Source organism: Lepisma saccharinum, chromosome 4 (assembly GCF_977018435.1).
Source record: "Lepisma saccharinum chromosome 4, izLepSacc3.1, whole genome shotgun sequence".
NCBI classification, from domain to species: domain Eukaryota; kingdom Metazoa; phylum Arthropoda; class Insecta; order Zygentoma; family Lepismatidae; genus Lepisma; species Lepisma saccharinum.
The window spans coordinates 100233902-100238916 of record NC_139232.1 but is presented as its reverse complement, the minus strand read 5'-3'; the positions used below and the strand labels follow the sequence as shown (position 1 = coordinate 100238916).

Sequence of the window (5015 nt, the reverse complement as noted above, 5' to 3'; positions counted from 1 at the left end):
TGACAGGGACAGTTAAAAAGTAGAAGAAGAAGAATTATATACGCTCTTTGATGTATTTACGTGCATATGAAGCCACTTAATAAACAACTTATCGTGTCGGAAGAAGTACATATTCCGTAAAGAAAGGAGAAGAACATTCAACGATACAAACATTCGACCGAGATCCTGAAAGAAGCGGCCTGGCTCCTAGGAATTAAATTTCACCTTTCAGCAGTTTGTGAGTACAAAATAAGTGCTTTGGCATAAGAAAGTTCAAGAACTGCCTTGTAGATTGAATTGGTATTTAAGGAATGTACAATCTTACTAGTAACACCTGTATCACAATGACTGATCATCCACCAGCTGCTAAAAGGCGAAAGATTTCAGGAATCCCCTACTTTAGTCTAAGAGGAGAATTCGATGAGGGGTTATATTCGAGACAGTTGTATGTTTTGGGTCATGATGCCATGCGACGAATAACCAATTCACATATTCTCATTTCTGGAATGGGTGGACTTGGAGTGGAGATAGCCAAAAATATTATTCTGGCTGGTGTAAAGTCAGTGACACTGCATGATGAGCAAGCCTGTCAATTTTCTGATCTTTCGTCTCAATATTATTTGTCAAAAGATGATGTGGGAAAAAACAGAGCCGATTCTTGCAGTGCGCATTTGGGAAGCTTAAACCAATATGTCCACATATATGTTTCCACTGGTCTGTTAACGCCAGATTTCCTTAAGCAGTTCAAAGTTGTAGTCTTGACAACTAGTTCACTGCAAGAACAGCTCCAAGTTTCCGAAATTACAAGAGAGAATAATATTGCTTTAATAGTTGCTGACACCAAGGGATTGTTTGGGCAAATATTTTGTGATTTTGGAGAAAACTTTACAGTAGATGATTGTACAGGCGAGAGTCCTCTTTCTGCTACAGTTGCCAGTATTACTAAAGAAGAAGACGGTGTCGTTGCTTGTTTGGATGATGTGAAACATGGATTTGAGGACGGAGATCATGTGACATTTTCCGAAGTTCAGGGAATGATAGAAGTAAATGGTTGTGAACCAAAAGAAATAAAAGTTCTTGGCCCATATACTTTCAGTATCGGTGACACTAGAAATTATTCCAAGTACGCAAGAGGAGGAATCGTTACACAGGTAAAAATGCCTAAAAATCTCCAGTATAAGTCACTAAGAGATTCACTGAATAATCCAGAGTTTATAATCACAGATTTTGCAAAACCTAACCATCCACCCCAGCTGCATTTAGCGTTTCAGACTTTGCATAACTATATTTCTGAAAGAGGTAAATGTCCAGAAGCTTGGGATCACGCTCAAGCAGTAGATTTTGTCGCTCTTGCTAAAAAAATAAATGAAAACAACCAGTTCAAAGTCGAGGAGGTCAATGAGAATCTATTAGAGGTTTTTGCAAAGACATCTGCGGGGAACTTATGTCCCATGAATGCTGTGATTGGCGGAGTTGCTGCTCAGGAAGTAATGAAAGCTACAAGTGGAAAATTTCACCCTATACATCAGTACTTTTATTTTGATGCCATTGAATGTTTACCAGAGGACAGGACAGCTTTAGTAAAAGATAAATGTAAGCCTGCAAATTCTCGGTATGACTCTCAAGTAGCAGTTTTTGGGAGAGATTTTCAAGTGAAGTTGGGAGATATGAAATATTTTGTAGTTGGTACTGGCGCAATTGGATGTGAAGTTTTGAAGAACTTCAGCATGATGGGAGTTGGGGCTGGTTCTGGTTATCTAAGAGTGGCTGACATGGATCTAGTAGAGAGATCTAACTTAAACGGACAATTTTTATTCAGGTCATCTAATATTCAGCAATTCAAGTCTCCAGTGGCAGCACAAGCCGTGAAACGAATGAACCCAGACATAAAGATACGCGCCTTCATAAACAAAGTCGGTACTGACACAGAGGAACTCTACAACGATGATTTTTTCGAAGATCTAGATGGCGTAGCAAATGCTTTGGACAACGTCGAAACCAGGATGTATGTGAATCAGAAATGTGTGTATTATAAAAAGCCACTACTAGAATCAGGAACACTGGGAACGAAAGGAAACATTCAGGTGATCCTTCCATTTTTGACTGAATCATACGGCGATTCCCACGATCCACCTGAAAGAAGCATACCAGATTGTACCTTGAGGAATTTTCCAAATTCAATAGAACATACATTATCGTGGGCACGTGAAATGTTCGACGATCTTTTTCGGAAACCGTATGAAGATGCAAGAATGTTTCTAATCGATCCTCTATTTTTGGACAAAATCCGACAGCAACAGCAATCGAAGAATTTAGAGAGTTTGTTAAATGTGAAGCGTGTTTTTGAACTAGGCAGACCCACGAATTTTATTGATTGTGTGCAATGGGCTCGTAATCATTTTGAGACTCAATTTAGGAACCAAATAGAGCAATTGTTACACAACTTCCCAGCTGATCATTTGACATCAAGTGGAAGGTTATTTTGGTCTGGTCCAAAACGATGCCCGCATCCCTTGATATTCTCTTCTAAAAACTCTTTGCACTTGAATTATGTAGTCGCTGCAGCAAACTTAAGGGCTAAGGTGTACGGCATCGAGAAATGCAAGTATCCAGGTGAGATAGCAAATTGGGCAAATCAGGTCAAGGTACCTCCATTCTCCCCAAGACAAGGTACGGTGCTTAACGCAGAAGGTGAAGAAGTAGTGAACAAGGACGATGAAGATCCCCAGTACTTCGAGTTAGTGACGAATCAGTTACTTCACCTGAAACAGGATTTGAGAACTTTTCATATCGAACCCATTCAGTTTGAGAAGGATGATGACTCGAACTACCACATGGACTTCATTACCGCAGCGTCCAACCTTCGTGCCGAAAATTATGGCATACCTCCTGCTGATAAACATCAGAGTAAGCTAATCGCAGGAAAGATCATACCAGCCATTGCAACAACTACTTCAGTGATAGCTGGCCTAGCGTGCTTGGAGTTCTACAAGGTCGCTCAAGGTTTCAGAACGCTAGCACCTTACAAGAATGGTTTTATCAACCTCGCTTTGCCGTTTTTTGGATTTTCCGAGCCAATCGCCGCAGTAAGACGAAACTTTTACGACGTAGAGTGGACTCAATGGGACAGTTTTGAAGTGCAAGGGGAGCTAACACTACGTCAGTTTTTGAAATACTTTAAGACCAACTACAAACTGGAGATCGACATGCTTTCTCAAGGTGCAATATTTTTATATGCTTCGTTTATCAATGACGTGAAACGTCTAGAGAGGATGGATCTTCCCATGTCTCAAGTAATTGAAAATATTACTGGAAAGAACATAAGTCCGAACATACGCTCTTTGAATTTTGATTTGATTTGCACAGATGAAGAAGGAATTGACGTAGAAGTCCCCAATGTGCGATATCTACTCCCACGTTAGGAACAAAAGTAAATATTTATTGTGCATTTCTAGAGTGGAGAGTTTTAACACTTCAAAATTCACATATTTATCGATATTCTTTTACAGTTTTTATACGTGTAATAAAATCAACATTTACAAAGAAGACTTTTTATATATCTGTTTAAGGACTACACACATTTTAAAGAAGAAATTCTGTATTACTGTATATTGTATTTCTTAATCATATTTTTGTTATATTTAATTTTGTCTACAATAAACGCTTCAATTATGCGTTTCATGTATTGAATATTCGAAATGAAAGGTTATTGTAAAAATTAACTGAGTTAATGTTATAGTTACTTCGCCAAAAACGCAATTCAGATTAGTTACAGTTACTCATTTGAAGAAGTAGTTCAGTTACAGTTGGCATTACTTTAAAAATTAACTATTTTATTTTTACAGTTACTTTATTCTTCATGAAATGAAAATGGGATATTATTATTTTCGCTTATGGCAATCAACTAATTAATATTAATTTTCATAAATTATATTCAACCTCGTATATTTAGAAGCCTAAAAATACAGAGGTAATAACATTCAAAGTAAACCCCTATACTTTAAAATAAACATTAACATTTTATTGAGGTTTTTTTTTCTTAGCAAAACCTGATTCAGTCTCAGTCACCTACCATCTTCGAGAACACTCTTTCACACGAACAACTTGCCACAGAAGCATCTTCAGCACTTTACCAAAAATTGTATATGTGCAGTTGAGATAGTATCAGAATCACTCACCCATCTAAGCTATTCCCCAGGAAGTCAATTTTCACTTGCAGATATGTTTAGTCGGCACTTCCGCATGTAGCTCAATCTCGGACACACTAAAGTGAGCAGAAATAAGGCTGATAATTTCTTCATTCAGTTTTAATGTAAATAAAAAACTGCTTTCATCCTTTCATTTTGTCACGTATTTTATAGTCGACGAGAAATTTTTCGTTGCCTTTAATTCCCTTCGCTGTTATTCAGAGATTAATTTGCATATTCACATGTGATCAGGGGTTTATCCAGAATTTTCCACGGGGGGACAGGAGGGGTTAACTTGGCAGTGGGAAGAGGACACTTGCACCATAAAAGTTTCAGGTTTGTTAAAATTTTCAAGTTAAGGGAATATTTGTTGACCTCCTGCTACTTGAAGAACAATGAAATTAAGAGTATTTTCTTTATGATTCCTTATATGTAGCAACAGTTTTTTAGCATAATGGTCCTGGGCCAAGGACGTATTTAGGGGGTCCAGGGGGTCTGCCCCCCCGAAAGATTTATCAAGTACTAAAATTAAATAATGAAAAACATATTCGTTTAGCTGTTGTTGTATAATTTCCTCTGAACTTATTGGAAGATAAGGATTATATTGGGATCATAGAGCTTTCAAAGACACGAAGGACGTATTTAGGGGGTCCGGACCCCCACCACCCACCCACCCACACACACACATACACCCGAGAGACTTATTAAGTACGAAAATTAAATAATGAAAATATACTCGTTTAGCATTTGTTGTATAATTTCCTCTGGATTATATTGGGATCATACGGCTTTGAAGGACAGGAAGAACGTATGTAGGGGTTCAGCACGTTCACAAATCTAGTGCAAAAA

The 5015-nt window shown here is 37.9% G+C and overlaps 1 pseudogene; it reads left to right on the top strand.

Moving 5' to 3' along the window:
- The first annotated feature begins 58 nt into the window (after nucleotides 1-58).
- LOC145987281 (ubiquitin-like modifier-activating enzyme 1 pseudogene) lies at nucleotides 59-3538 on the top strand (annotated as a pseudogene).
- Nucleotides 3539-5015: the final 1477 nt, after the last annotated feature.